Raw genomic sequence first — 16,146 nt, forward strand, 5'->3', positions numbered from 1 at the left:
TACGTATTGTGACTAATGCTGATGTAGTTATGGACGGTTTTGTGAAGTTTGGAAGTTCTAGAACTGTTTAGCTGGACAGATATTGTGAAATTTGGCCTTCATAGTATGCGGATGGCAATGTTGCAGTATTCAACCACTGAGCATTTTTTGGTGAGCTGTTTATTTTTATAGAAATCAACAAAAAGGATCGAGTGTAATAACTGATGTTAGTAGCGAAATTAATGACTGTGATAACGTTGTTTAATCTGGGTTGGGTTTGTACAGATTTCTGGTTGCTGTGCATGCGAAATGAGTGTATGAATTGTTAATGTGAAGAAAATAGCCAGTAGTTTAAATGTGGACTGAACAGTACCATTTCTTTGGGTAGATAGACAAAATAAACCACTTTGTGTGGAAATTTCGGACATCATTTTCCAGAAGCCAATCCATTTTCCTACTGCCTGATAAATGCTTTAATGACATTTTTCTACAGGACTTTACTTCATTACTAGAGCTGTGCGACCTCAGTAATTATTGGTATTAGTTGGTGTTTTGTTTATCGATGCTGCTTTTACATCATCTTGTAAGTATCTTCATTGCCGAGTGGAGGGACATTGAGCAGTCAACTTTCTGAGGTAGGTGAATTCTAATTTGCACCCTGCACAGCGCAAGGAAATGCAAACCCTGCACTGCTGCAATCGGTGCATCGGTTTCCGGGAAAAAGAATAGTGCAGTTTGGATGTGTAGGAACTTTATAAAAGGCAGCAGTTTTTAAATGAACTCATAAAGTATTCACTGTTGGGAGATGATAGACACGTGTGCTAATGAATTGTAGTTGGAACTCAGCAGCAACGAACTCGAGTGCAAAGTTACTAGTGAAGTGTACAAGGCAGAGAGAACAACTGACGGTCCGCGATAGCATAGTACGTGCCAACAGCTGAAGATCGACAGGCGCCACACTACAGCAGTAAAACGGGGGAAGGAGCAATTTGCAGCCGTGTATGGAGTGCTGGCCCCCAAACTGGATCGGTGGAAGCAGGGGCTGGAGAATGGACCCGCAGTTTCATCCTGCTATGCAGTCATCCAGACAAGGGAAAATATAAGTAGTGTTCTGCTTAAAATTTTGTGTGTGTTAGTGCCAAGAAACTTTGCAGAATGGCTGAAAAGGATCAGGATATTGTAGATGAGAAACTGAAGGTAGATTTAGGTAATGTAAATTACAATGATGATTCAATGATAGGTAATTTCAGTTTTGACGTATCACAAACAGAGGACAGTGTTCACCTGAGTCATTGTTGTCCAACTATGGTGCAGATAATGAACTGTGTGCAGTGGAAGCTGATGCTAAACATGTACCGGTTACTGTTAAAGAAGGAGAGTATTAGCACAGCCTAGCAGAGAATGCTACGATAGCAGTTATTAGTGATCCACAAACTGTACGTCAAACTTGCTTGAACATTATATGTAACAAAGGACTCGGATCTATGATGTATGTCGCTCATCGCTTGCGACATCATTGTTATTTCAGAGTTAAGTATTTATTGTCAATCTGCTTTATTAAAATAAAACTACTAATGTTATTTGCTTGAATTGTTGTATAGCACTCCGAGAACACAGCATCCCTTAGGCACCCTACTATACACAACGAGTGGGCAAGCCCCTCAATTCCTTACTTGAGCCTACAAATGATAAATAAGGGGCGATCGAAAAGAAGAAGAGCATTTAGTTCAGAATCGGTATAACAACCAGAGTAAATCGCCGTGAGAACTGACACAATCACCCCACCAATGCACCAGAATTAAATACGCATTTGGTAAAACACCATGACTTGCTACGTCTGTAAGCGCCAGCTGCACAACCACGTCCGACAGGAATCATTGACCCTTCAAGGCCTTTTTCAAGGGACTGAGAGCGCGATAATAGCATGGGGAGGGATCAGGGCTGTAGGGCAGATGCTTGAGTGCTCCAAATTCAGTTGGCGTCAAGTTCTGTATTGCGACGTTTCCGATATGGGGACGTGCGTCACCATGAAGCAGCAACACTCCTTGGGAACTTGGTGCACCATTCTACAACGGTGGTTTTCGACACAAATTCTGGCCCACACACATTCTCCAGTGGATGTCTACCGACATTTTTCCTTCGGCAGCCAAGTTATGAATAACAGCATGTTGTTCCTGTTTTAACGCATTTTGTAATAACGTCGCCATAGCTTACGTTTCAGCATTTACCGCACACACGTCGGAAAGACACGAATGTCACACTGATCCCTTGCCTACATGTCAGTACTTACACACTGAAGAGCCAAAGAAACTGGTACAACTACCTAATATCGTTTAGGACCCACGCAAGCACGCAGAAGTGCCGCAATACGACGTGGCATGGACTCGACTAAAGTCTGAAGTTGGGCTGGAGGGAAGTGACAACATGCATTCTGCAGGGCTGTCGATAAATTCGAAAGAGTATGAGGGAGTGGAGATCTCTTCTGAACAGTACGTTGCAAGGCATCCCAGATATGCTCAGTAATGTTCATGTCTGGGGAGACTGGTGGCCAGTGGAAGTGTTTCAACCAAGAAGAATGTTCCTGGAGCCACTCTGTAGCAATTCTGGACGTTTGGGGTATCGCAATTTCCTGTTGAAATTTTCCAAGTCCGTCGGAATGCACAATTGACATGAATGGATACAGGTGATCAGACATGATGCTTACATACACGTCACCTGTCAGGGTCGTATCTAGACATATCAGGGGCCTCATATCACTCCAACTGCACACGCTTCACACCATTACAGGGCCTCCACCATCTTCAAGAGTCCCCTGCTGACATGTAGGATCCATGGATTCATGAGGTTGTCTCCATTCCCGTACATGTCCATCCGCTTGATACGATTTGAAACGAGACTCGTCCAACCAGGTAACATGTTTACAGTCATCAAGAGTCCAATGTCGGTGTTGAAAGGCCCAGGTGAGGCGTAAAGCTTTGTGCCATGAAGTTATCAAGAGTACACGAGCGGACCTTTGGCTTCAAAAGGCCTTATCGATGACACTTCGTTCAAAAGTTCGCATGCTGACACTTGTTGATGGCGCAGCATTGAAATCTGCAGCAATTTACGGAAGGGTTCCACTTCTGTCATGTTGAACGATTCTCTTCAGTCGTCGTTGGTCCCATTATTACAGGATCTTTTTCCGGCTGCAGTGATGTTGGAAATTTGATGTTTCACCGGTTTCCTCATATTCACGGTACACTCGTGAAATGGTCCTATGGGAAAATCCCCACTTCATCGTTGCGTCGGAGATGGTGCGTCCCACTTGAATCTTCATAACCTGCCATTGCAGCATCAGTAACCGACCTAACAACTGCGTCAGACACTTGTTGCCCTGCATAGGCGTTGCCGACCGCAGCGTCGTATTCTGCCTGTTTATATATGTCTGTATTTGAATACGCATGCCTATAACAGTTTCTTTGGCACTTCAGAGTATATCCGCATCGGAGTCGCGCTATATCGCATATATGCTTCAACAACGCCCTCAAACGGAAACTTTTTGATCGCCTATTATACACTGCAATATTTTTGCATTATTGCTGCCGATTTCTTATGAGTCTCAGCAAACTATTACTTTGCACTCCCTGTGCTTGAAGACTCAAGTGAGGACCAATGTTTTCTGGATGGGCTTGTAACACCATAATTAATACTGTAAATATTTTGTACTGTTTAATTCTGTTCAATGTCAAGTATGTATTTTTCACTATGTAATATCTTTGACCTATTGTAATTTACTATTTAAATATTTTGTATTAATGGGAGGAAAATGTTATATAATTATGTGGCTTTTGTGTCGACATGTTAAAGTATTTAAATATTAAGATTTTTTAAATATATGTTTGTTTACAACTATGTATAAGCTGGTTTATACCTAAGGACTTGCATTGTATAAAATGAAAAGCAACAATTTGCAATGGAAGTGCGTTGGCGCGCGCCAAAATGTGGTTGGCGCGGGCTGAAAGGTGGAATAGTAGTCAGTTGGCAGCTAGCTATTGGACAGTCTGGTCCGAGCAGCAAGTGAGTGAACAGCGCAAGTGCCAAGGGGAGCATCTGGTACCTGGATTAATATGGAAAGGCCTCAGATATGTGTACAGCTATAAAATGGTGCTTTACTAATGAAAAAGGCTCTAATGTTGGAAGTGTCATCGCCAAGAAGGAGATAATAGAGCAACTTACACCCAGAGGAAAGACCAGGTAGCCACAATGTACTCGCCAACGATATTGCGCCATTACTTCAGCAAATCTAAGAGGTCAGATTTATGTCAAAGTATGAACCAGTACATTTAAGCGTTGTTTAATTTGCAACAATAAGACAACTTTTGTGAAACTTGTGTCCAGTCCTTGATTTGGTTCCTCTCATGATAACTCTTAGGATCCACTCCACATAAATACTGACATCTGAGAATCTTGTGTGTTAAAAACTGATGAAAATTAATATTTGTTTGTTTGCATAATTCCGAATGCAAAAAGATATCTGGAGATACAGTGATTTCAATTGAAGTTGAGGGAGGAAGTCAGTGTTTCATTTATGAAAACCTCCATAGTGATTGATTTGCTTTATTTCAAAGTGTTTGTGCTTTAAAGATTAACTGCATTAAATTATGTTAGTGAAAATTACTCGTTATATTAATGGCAATAAGACAGCATGTTGTCTTGAAGTTAGTTAGAGTGTAAATGCACTTGAAGTCTTACTTAAAATGATATAGAGAATATTGCCGGCATTAACTCTTTTAAAAAACCATGCAAGGTGAGTGAAATCAGTGAAAGAATAATACCAAAATTAGCATCTTAAAAATTGTCTCAGAAAGGAGTGTTTAGTTTGCTTTATAGTAATGGACAGTTTAAGGGTCCCCAATTTTGAGTTGCTTAAAATGAATAAACATACTTGAATAATGAATATATTAATTGCAGTTGAAGTAAAATTTGAGTTTTGTGTACTTTGTGCGACTTTTGGAAAGTCAGTTTGAGAGTCCCCACCAACAATTTTGCTCATTGAGGATAAAGTTACTGTAATTGCTCTTTTTCATAAAAATAGAAACAATATTACTTCTTAATGAGTATAAAAATCCTATTGGAAGTGACATTTAATTATATTTGTACTATATGAAAAGTAACTATTGATATAGAACAATGCCCATGTTCAATTTCGGTTTTGTAGTGTCTTTCACAGCATTTGATGATGAGATAATTTATATATGACAAAGTATTACTGTTGAGAAGAGATTAAGGTGTCAACTTTTTCTGTGAGAACTTGCATATACTATTTATAACTTCTTGCATCACTGTACCACTTGTCTGATTATGGTAGAGTTCATTGCATTTCTTTGAGAAAGAAGTAATGGTAGCTTTCCTTTATCATAACTCTATAGAGATTATATAAAAGTAATTTTTCACATTATTATGCCTAATTAGGCTGGCGACCGTTTTTATTTAATTTAAGTAAACTTGGTTACTTTGAACATTTTCCAAATTTCAATCTTTAGCTTTCTGGTTTCTTCTGTTGCACTAAATTCAGGTTCAATAAGCCAAACCCATTAGGTAATTCACAGCCAATTTACAAAAATCCTCCCAGAGGGTAACATAACTGCGTCATAATACCATAACTGGTAATACACTGTATGTTAATACAATATATGATGCAGTATAGTGTTATAGCAGCTGCTGCAGCTCTTGGAAGCTTTACTACCTGGTATAGTTACAGAAGGAAAATGATACTGATTAGTAGGAGGAAAGTGTACAACAGACCATTCTGAAGAAGTATCTATTCATAAGCTAAGCTAAATATTGATAATAATTTTGAAATGGGTGGAATATATTGGAATCACTCATGAACAACATAGTAGGAAAAGGGTACCATGTAATATCTTAATACAAAAATACTGATACTACGAAAAATACTGATTAGCAAAAAGGGGTAATTAAACGGTTGTCAGCCCACCAGTGCAATGAAATCCAGGATCTTAAGGAAGGCAATTGCAAAGAAAATTATGCACATAACCACTGGCGTAGCAGCAGAACGTTATCACGCTTTTCAGCAACAGCTGACGAGAAAATAAACGAATCAGGAAGCAATGAATTTGCAGTTATTTACTCTGAATTACTAAATTTTGAAAGTGAAGTTAGGGGAAGTTTCTGGTTAAATAAAAGATTGACTGCAACCGAAACGTTATGCAAAATTTGTAAAAAGGCGAGCAATTTACTCTTAATTATTGAAAGATTTAATTGATCTTACCCTAAGCGAATGAGTAACTGATTTACTTTAAATATAAGAACAATGAGATTCGCACCAAGCCAGCTGAAGTCACTTGCTAAGCTACATACAGAATAAATGGAATGTGCGCTCTTAATTTTTGATGTATCTTTAGTTATTAGTTTTGCCAATGAACTTTTACGTTACTTTAAGTGAATGAAGCTGATACTCAAAATTGCAAATTAGTTAAGCCTCCATGATGCATTACCAGACTGGACTGTTGCTGAGTCAGCAAAATTTAGGCTGAAACTTGTCATTAGCAAATAAACAAAATTTCCAGTAAATAGTTAATCAATTTTCATATTTTTACGTCACTTGATGATTGCATGGAAAAGAGAGGAACCCTGCACGGTAATAATGCCTGAGGACAACGAAAACACAGGTGCCCTACAAGTTTTAACTATTGCGGGTTATTCCTACGAAAGTCAGTCAAACGTTGTGAAAGAAATGCCACTGCATAATACCTGCACAATATTAGTCATACTCTGTCAGTTAACAGTCTTACGATGTCGTAACTGTTTGAAAAACGAAGAATGTGGCCGACGAAAATGTTGAGCTGTTGCTGCTGCTGGTTGAAAGCCATGAGTCGTCTCCAGAGCCACAGATAATTGTTGGACAGTAAATATTTAGAATTACAGCTTCCTCCGCCTGTCCACTCCGACCGTGCTGTTGCCGTACTTGCGGGTTAACACTCTAGGTGCCCCTACATTGGCGCGTTCATAGCTGCACGTCGTATCTGCAGGAGCGCCCAACGAACACTTCCGCACTCTCTCTAAAGGTGCGTCCACACTACTCATGCTCGCCAGACTTGTGCTCGTCATACTCCTCTGCCGGGAGACTTGTCAATCTTGTCTGACTTGCGATCGTCCACACTACTCGAGGTCGCTTGCCAGGCTTTGGCTCGTGAGGATCCGCACCGTACTCGCAGTCGTGACCAGTGCCAGTTTCCTAATTTAAAAGTGGACGAAGTGGTTATAGCAAGTGCCAGCTTCCTTGTGATGCGCCTTTTAGCTGAGGAAGAGGATAGAAGAAGACGCTACAAAGTCCCAAGAAAACGCAGGTGACCACAGTTTTCAGAAGCAGAAAAAGATATAGTCGGAGTGATTTGATAGATGACTTGGATGTTGAAAACATACATTTCAAGACATTTTGCCGTATGTCCGCATCAGATTTTGAATATCTGATAAATTTGGTACGACCGAAAATATCAAAGGCTGACAGCAAATTTCGGAAAGCTATACAAGTTGCTGAGCGGTTGGCACTTACACTCAGATACCTAGCAACTGGCGATTCTTACACCAGCCTCAGTTTTTTATTTAAAGTCTCCAAGCAAGTGATATCAAACATTGTTCCTGAAGTATGTGCAGCTCTTACTGGCAGCTTGAAGGAGTTTGTAAAGGTGAGTTGATAAATTACACAAATTTTGTTATTAATGCACTTTTATTCATCAGGTAATAAGCAGAAGAAATAAAAACATCTAGATTTAAAGAATGAGAAACAATTCAACGCAAAGATCATTAATTTTAATTATTATAAATCAAGCAGATCCACAAAATGTGGAGAGCCTTGTTTGGTGTTGTCAGAAGTAGAAGTAGATGCCTGTTGGAAGTTGCTTTTCATCTTCTCATGGGCATGAACTTGTTGAGTTGAAGGAATCGGTAAGTGCGACGAACAACTGTAGTCACTGTTGGTTAAACTTGGTCTAGAATGTTCAAAACAGCCGCTTTCTGCTATGAAAATCGTGTCAGAAAATTCTTTTTTAACAAAAGCACGTGTTCTGTTGTCCACGGACCGTAGAACATTCGCTATGTACTCTCCCAGTTTGTAGTGCATTATATGCCTCTCCTATACGAGGATCTTCGGCCCTTTTTCTCTGATTTTTTCTAGATGGAGCAAATACCATCGTGCGTTTGTTTAGTGTGGGTGGTAGTTTATTGCCTTGCGTTGTTTGATGATCGACATCTTGACTACTAATTTCTTCGCAAGTGCTCGCTGTACTTTCGTTTCTATCCATGCCCGCAACCATCTGTTCTTCCAGATCCTCCTTAAATTCCTCCTAAAACAAAGCGACGACAATAGATTGATATAAACAATGACAAATCAAATAAAATAGAAATAAAAGAATGGATATAGGAATAGGGAGATACACGATAATAATCGTAAAAAATTGGGAACAGTGTCAAGTTGATAAGTAAAATTCAGAATATTTGTTAGCCTATAATGATTACTACCTATTATTAGGCAAAATTACTGATTTTAATTATTATTATTGTTCATAATTATTAGAATTTCCATTAATGTCTATGCATTTAATAATTATTTATATTATTAGGAGTTATTAGTTTCTATTTACTTTTTTGCAGATGCCACAGACACAACAAGAGTGGTTACTTGTAGCAGAGGAATATGAGAGAAAATGGAACTTTCCTCATTGCCTCGGTGCAATGGAGAGCAAACATTGCGCAATCCAAAGCCCAATTAATTCTGGAAGCGATTATTTCAATTATAAGACGTTTTTCAGTATTGTTCTTTTTGGTCTAGTGATGCTGACTATTGTTTTTTGTATGCTGATGTCGGCTGCCAAGGCCGAATTTCAAACGGTGGTGTTTTTGGAAACATCTTTTTTAAAGAATATGAGTAATGGTACCATCGTTTTTCCGGACGATCGTACCCTCCCAGGTAGACAGAAAAAAGTGCCCTATGTTATTGTCGCAGACGACGCATTTCCCCTCAACAATTATATCATGAAGCCGTATAGTGGACAACAACCGCGGAGGCCAATGAAAAGAATTTTTAATTACAGACTTTCGAGAGCACGGCGAATTGCGGAAAATGCGTTCGGAATACTTTCTTCCATATTCCGGATACTAAGAAAGCCTAGCCTGAGAAAGCCCAAAGTGTTATTATGACTTGTATATTTGTATATACCTCCATAATTTCTTGCGAAAAACTTCTGCTTCCAGACAAATTTATACCCCTGTAGGAGCAGTGGATCATGAGGAGAACGGGCATTTAAAGCCAGGAACTTGGAGAAATGAGATAACTCCTGATACAACGTTTACACGATTAGCGAACATTCCACGACGTTCAACGCAGACTGCCCAAGACAGAGATGAATTCGCTGCTTATTTCATTTCCGAAGAGGTAAGCTTGCCATGGCAAGATGATTACCAATAACTTATTAAAGAATTTTCAGCTACGTACGCACTAGTGACTGCCTGACTGCACACATTTCAACTACCTATATATGTGAAGTTTTACCTTTAATTAATTCCTATTTTACTGTTTTTATTTCCTCAAATAACATAATATACAAATAAAATACATATAAAAGTACATGTGCTTCAATATACTGTGCTAGAAAAATAAATGTTATACATTATTATTTATTACTAGCTGAGTACCCAGCGTTGCCCCAGTATGTATTCCAATCCTGTTACTCCATTTCCTCCTTTCCCCTCTGTGACGTTCAGAACTCATTTTGCCACAAACCTTATAATTTTATCACAATTAGAACTCTTTTTTAATTTTTAAATTTCAAAACTATAAGTAATTACTAGGATATTTTCCTAATAGAAATGGTAGTAAGCTAAAATAAATATAAAAAAAATATCTTAAGAAATGATATGATTAATGGTATAGAAGGGAATAACACGAAAAAAATTAAAATTAACAAATGAGCAGGGACCGAAATGTAAGCTGAGAAAGATAAAAAGTTAGGTAGCCATGGAGACAGAACCAAAAAGGGGCTCAACCCCATTAACTTTGTTAATAGTTTGTTTATACATTTCCAAAAATTAATATATTTTACTCACATCTGTGTTGATTGTCTTCCGCGGCTGATACTTGCAGTGCAGAAATTCAAATGCTTTGAAAGCGAACCAGTTTGGAGCGTTCACTTCCTCAACCCCAGCGCCAGACTTCCCAGGCTCAGTCTTCTTCTGGCGGACTTTCGTGTAAGTGGCTAATAAGCTGATTTTTTTTTTTTTTTTTAATTCGGCCACATCCACGCCGAGTTCTGTCGCGATGGAATCCCACGCTTCACTTTTTTTAAATTTAATATTCTATTGTGAGTTTGTTGCATCCCACAGCATGGGGTATTGTTCATAAGTATTTATGAATTAATGACAAAATCGTCGGTCCACTCCATTTCAAAAGAAAAACCGATGTCCACAACTCAGAAAAGAATAATATAATTTTTAACATTTTTATGCTGCGACAGCAACTGATATTGTTTATATAAGAATATACAGCCTACAGTTGCAGCTTAACTTTATCGTTCACCTAGGTTTGAACGTTAGTAATAACGTCTTCTTCAGAACCTGCAAAAAGTTAATATTATAATGTGCTAGTAAATTGTATTAGATGTGGTCATCCTACAGGATGCAACGTGTATTACTTACATAAAATATTATTTAAATGTTTGCCTAAAACAAGCCATGTCCTAAGTCAACTATTATTAGATGCTAAAATAGAGTTCAACATATTCCGGAAACAACTTATTCAGACATCATCATCCCGGCCGATTCAACCCACCCCCAAGCGCATAAAATGGCGTTTTTCTATTCTAGTATCCATCGGGCGACTTCTATCCCGTTGTCGGATGTCAATCTCGTAAAAGAATTACAAATTCTCGAGAGTATTGCACAGAGTAATGTCTATGATCCAAAGATAGTGAGGCAGTTATATCATAAGAACACGCGAAAAAGGACAACGACTTTAGTAAACACAAATACTCAAACCCAAGGTCAGACCAAAATATGGTTGTCAGTTCCTTATATAGGTAATGTCTCCTACAAGATAAGGCGCCTGTGAAAAACTCAGGCTTTAAAATTTTCTTCTCGACGAGTAGTAGTTTAAAGCAAAATTTGGTTCATGCCCCTGAGAAAGACTGTGATAAGTCAGCGAAATCGGGTGTATATAAGATTATGTGTGATGATTGCCCATGTTATTACATAGGTCAAACAGGCAGAGCTATAGCAGTAAGGTTTAAAGAACATCTTCCAATAAAGGGCGTAGGAACACGGGGGTCAGCCTTTGCGAAACATCTGGTGCAAATGGCTCATACACCTAAACCTTTACGTGACATAGAGCTACTACATCATGAAGTTACGGGATATAGACTCGACAAGCTTGAGGAACTACAAAGTTATGCACACCTAATTAGAGATAGAGGCAATTTATTGAACGATCAACTGTATCTAAAAAATAGGGCATACTTCGAAGGCTTTATTAGGTTTACAATAATTCATCATGCATGTGACCATTACAATTTCTGTAATAATAGAACCTGTCCTACAGATGTTCATACGAGATTTGTTGGTCAGTTTATAAGGCTCTGTAGTGGAATGTAAAACGTAGTCATGCTGGATACTGCAATTAACTTACAATAGTAAAGTATAAAATTAATTCATAGCAAAAATGTTATCTGACGCGTGCGTAATGAGAGTTTGATTCTATACGTCTCGCGCATGCGCGCCGCCCTCTGTGAGGCAGACCGCGAAGCCCTCTCGGTCCGCAGTCTCTAGTCACACGACGAGGCCCATACAACGGGCTTAAAGTGAATCTGCTACAGCTTGTTTAATAGAAGTGACAAAACCTTATGGTTATGCATCAAGTTTTATAAAGGTGACTTAGGACATGGCTTGTTTTAGGCAAACATTTAAATAATATTTTATGTAAATACTACACGTTGCATCCTGTAGGATAACCATATCTAATATAATTTACTAGCACATTATAATATTAACTTTTTGCAGGTTCTGAAGAAGACGTTATCACTAACGTTGAAACCTAGGTAAACGATAAAGTTAAGCGGCAACTGTAGGCTGTATATTCTTATATAAAAAGAATAATACCAAGACCAAACTGAACGAGCGCAGCGAGCCAACTGGTAAGTGCTTTATTGCCGTCCACACCACTCGCGCAGCTCGCCGCGCATCTCTTTGATGTACCGACAACAGCCGGTGCCAGACAAGCCATAAGATCGGGCGCGCGAGCCCTCGGACCCTTCCTCCGTCCACATTACTCGTAAGGCTCGCAAGTCTCACAACTACACGAGCCACACGAGTAGTGAGGACGCACCTTAGGACTCAGTGCCCTGTTTCCTCTCTGCTCGCTGCGCGATGGACTCTCCTAACGCAAAGATAAATAACGGCACAGCTACTGCCATCTCGTCGTTCCTATCGATACGTTTAAATAAAATTCCCTTGGTTATTACCTAACAATTTTCTATATTTACATTATAATTACAATCAATTATATACATTCACAAATAAATACACTATTACATCAATTATACATTAAATACTGTTTCTGTAATAAAGCTGAAAGATTCAGAATTAGATGTACAGTACGAGTCATCACCAGATATTGGCGAAAAATTTTGAAGAGTGCAGAAGGTATTTTATCCGCAGTTTCGGTGTTACGTGCTGTCTCCTAATGTCTATTAGTGGGTGATCGCACCCATATGTAAGGACATCACAGCCCCGCAATCAGTGACTCCTTGATAGATATACTGACCTTTACGCAAAGGAGGCAGTAGAACTTTTTGTGATGTTTGCCATGTAAGTGTGGACATGGAGGGGGTACACTTAAAATATGAAATGAAAGTAACAGGTCCTTTCTGGTGCCATGGGGAATGTGCTCGTGATTCAGTTAAATGGGTAATTACATATGTGGTACATAGTTTTACGTTTTCTCAAAGGCATAAACAGTTTCAAATAACGACTGCCTCATCGGAACCACAATTTATAGATTATAACCTGTATATTAAAACTGAAGAAATTGCGAAGAGGTAGGAAATTAAGGAGATGGGACCTAGATAAGTTGAAAGAACCAGGGGCTGTTGAGTGTTTCAGAAGTAGCAGTAGGCAACGATTGACAAGAACACGGCACATGAATACAGTAGAAGACGAATGTGTACCGGTGGCGTCGAGAGATGAAATAGTGAAGGCAGCGGAGGATCAAATAGATAGAAAGGCAAGGCAAAGTAGAAGTCGTTGGATAACACAGGAGCTATTGAATTTAATAGATGCAATGAGAAAATATAAAAATTCAGTAAAGGAAGCAGGCGAAGGGGAATACAAAAGCCTAAGAAATGAGGTTGATAGGAAATGCAAAATGGCCAAGGAGTAATGGGTAGAGGACGAATGTATAGAGTTTGAATCATAGAAAGACAGATACCACCTACGGGAAGATTAAAGAAGCCTTAAAGAGAAGCAGCTATATGAACGTTATGTGCTCAGATGGAAAACCAATCTTAAGCAAAGAAGGGAAAGCTGAAAGGTGGAAGGAGTATGTAGAGGTCTATGCAAAGGAGATTAACTTGCAGGTAGTATTATAGAAACAGAAAAAGACGTATATGAAGAGTAGATGGGAAACTTGATACAGCAAGAAGAATTTGACAGAGCACTGAAAAATCTAAGTCGAAACAAGGTCACGGGGGTAGACGACATTCAGTCTTCCTTCTGGTATGAGACAGATGAAATAGTCTTAGACTTGGAGAAGAATATAATAATTCCAATTCCAAAGAAAGCAGGATCTGACAGGTGTGAATAATACTGATCTATCACTTTAATAAGGTATGCTGCAAAAAACTGGCACGATTTCTTTGCAGAAAAATGGAAAAACTGATGGAATCCGACGTCGGGGAAGATCAGTTTGGATTCCGATGAAATGTAGGAACGCGCGAGGCAATACTGGCCCTACGATCTATCTTGAAAGATAGGTTAATGAAAGGCGTTTATAGCTTACAGAAAGCTTTTGACAATGTTGACTAGAATACTCTCTTTGAAATTCTGAAGGTAGCAGGGGTAAAATACAGAGCGAAAGACTATTACAACCAATTCAGAAACCAGACGGTAGTTATAAGTGTCGAGGGGCATGAAAGGGGAGCAGTGGTTGAGAAGGGAATGAGACATGATTGTAGCCTATCCCCCGATGTTATTCAATGTATGCATTGAGCAAGCAGCAAAGGAAACCAAAGAAAAATTTGGAATTAAATACCAGGGAGTTGAAATAAAAACGTTGAGGTTTGCCTATAATGCTATAATTCTGTCAGAGACAGCAAAGGACTTGGAAGAGCAGTTGAACAGAATAGACAGTTTCTTGAAAGAAGGCTATAAGATGAATATCGAAAAAGCAAAACAAGGATAATGGAATGGAGTCTAATTAAATCAGGAGATGATGAGGGAATTAGATTAGGAAACGAGACACTTAAAGTAGAGAGGATATAAAATGTAGACTAGCAATGGAAAGAAAAGAGTCCCTGAAGAAGCGAAATCTGTCAACAACGAATATAGTTTTAACTGTCAGGAAGATTTTTCTGAAATTGTTTGTATGGAGTGTAGCCATGTATGGATGTGAAATATGGGCGATAAACAGTTTACACAAAAAGAGAATAAAAGCTTTTGGAATACGGTGCTACAGAAGAATGCAGTTGGTTAGATCACGTAACTAATGAGGAGGTGCTGAATAGAATTGGAGAGAAAATGAATTTTTGGCGCAATCTGACTAGAAGAGGGGATCGATTGGTAGAACATATTCTCAGACGTCAAGGAATCACTAATTTAGTACTGGGGGGGGGGGGGGGGGGGAGATGTGGGGGTAAAAATCGTAGAACGAGACGAAGATATGAATATAGTAAGCAGATTCAGAAGGATGTAGGTTTCAGTAGTTTACTCCGAGATGACGAGGCTTGCACAGGATATACACTATGTGATCAAAAGTATCCGGACACCTCAAAAACATAAGTTTTTCATATTAGGTACATTGTGCTGCCACCTACTGCCAGGTACGCCATATCAGCGACCTCAGTAGTCATTAGACATCGTGAAAGAGCAGAATGGGGCGCTCCGCGGAACTCACAGACTTCGAACGCGGTCTGCTGATTGGGTGTCGATTGTGTTTATTTTCATTGTGTGTTATTTGGGGGAGATGTTCATTGATGTAAGACCGGAATAAATGATATTGGACATGTACGGTCGCAAATGAAAGTACATGAAATGTCAAAGTGACACATGAATAATGTGCCTAGTCTTTCATTTCTAGGCAAAACCGACATTCGGTAGAAATTAGGTTCTCAGTATAGACAAACAGTTGACTGCCACAACAAACGTGTAGAAAAGAATAGATATAATCGTCGCTAGGCAATGAAAACCTCGTAACTCCATCTGACAATGAAGTCCACGTAACTGCATTGCCAAATGTAGAAAATTATGCCACATAGGCTGTTGAAACCTTCCATCTTTGAGTTGAACGGTGTTGCCATCTAGCGGCAATATTGAAAACCTCACATCTCCAGCGATATGTAGTTTGTGCTGTAAACCTCGTATCTCCGATAATCGCCATTGTTAGTGTGCAGGGCGAACACATACTCCGAGATTTAAACGTTTTTTGACGTGATAGTAACGTTTTTGACTGACAGACCCAACACTGCTTTATTGCTACAGGTACGTGTTAGTATTTCTAGGTATTTATGTATTGTTTTTTAATGTACATAATTAATAATGACCTCGTTAAATACAATGTTGACTTACGAGTTTTTCATCGCGCGTAAAGCAGGATGCGCTCGGTACATAGGAGGTTCTAATTTTAGAACTGAACAGAATCCTATACATTCTACAGTAACTACTTTGTTTTCAGCTATGGGTAAAAAGAGTAAATTCACTCTTCACCTTGTGAAACAAGCCGACGGATCATATCGTATAAAATCACCAGAAGAAGATTCTAGTCAGGTTCCTCCTTGTCCTACACCAAAGGAAAGGGTAGACCTACAAAATGAAGGTAAACCGTAGTTTATATTGTTGTAACTGGAAGTAAGATCCTTGTTTGGAAGTTGGGGTGATTAAATTATTTAAATGTTATTGATGACGTTA

General features: G+C 39.0%; 1 pseudogene; it reads right to left on the reverse strand.

Annotated features, from left to right (window-relative positions):
* Positions 1–7,798: 7,798 nt before the first annotated feature.
* Positions 7,799–10,418, reverse strand: LOC126257218 (uncharacterized; annotated as a pseudogene).
* Between the last annotated feature and the right edge of the window lie 5,728 nt (positions 10,419–16,146).

Source organism: Schistocerca nitens, chromosome 1 (genome assembly GCF_023898315.1).
Source record: "Schistocerca nitens isolate TAMUIC-IGC-003100 chromosome 1, iqSchNite1.1, whole genome shotgun sequence".
NCBI lineage: Eukaryota > Metazoa > Arthropoda > Insecta > Orthoptera > Acrididae > Schistocerca > Schistocerca nitens.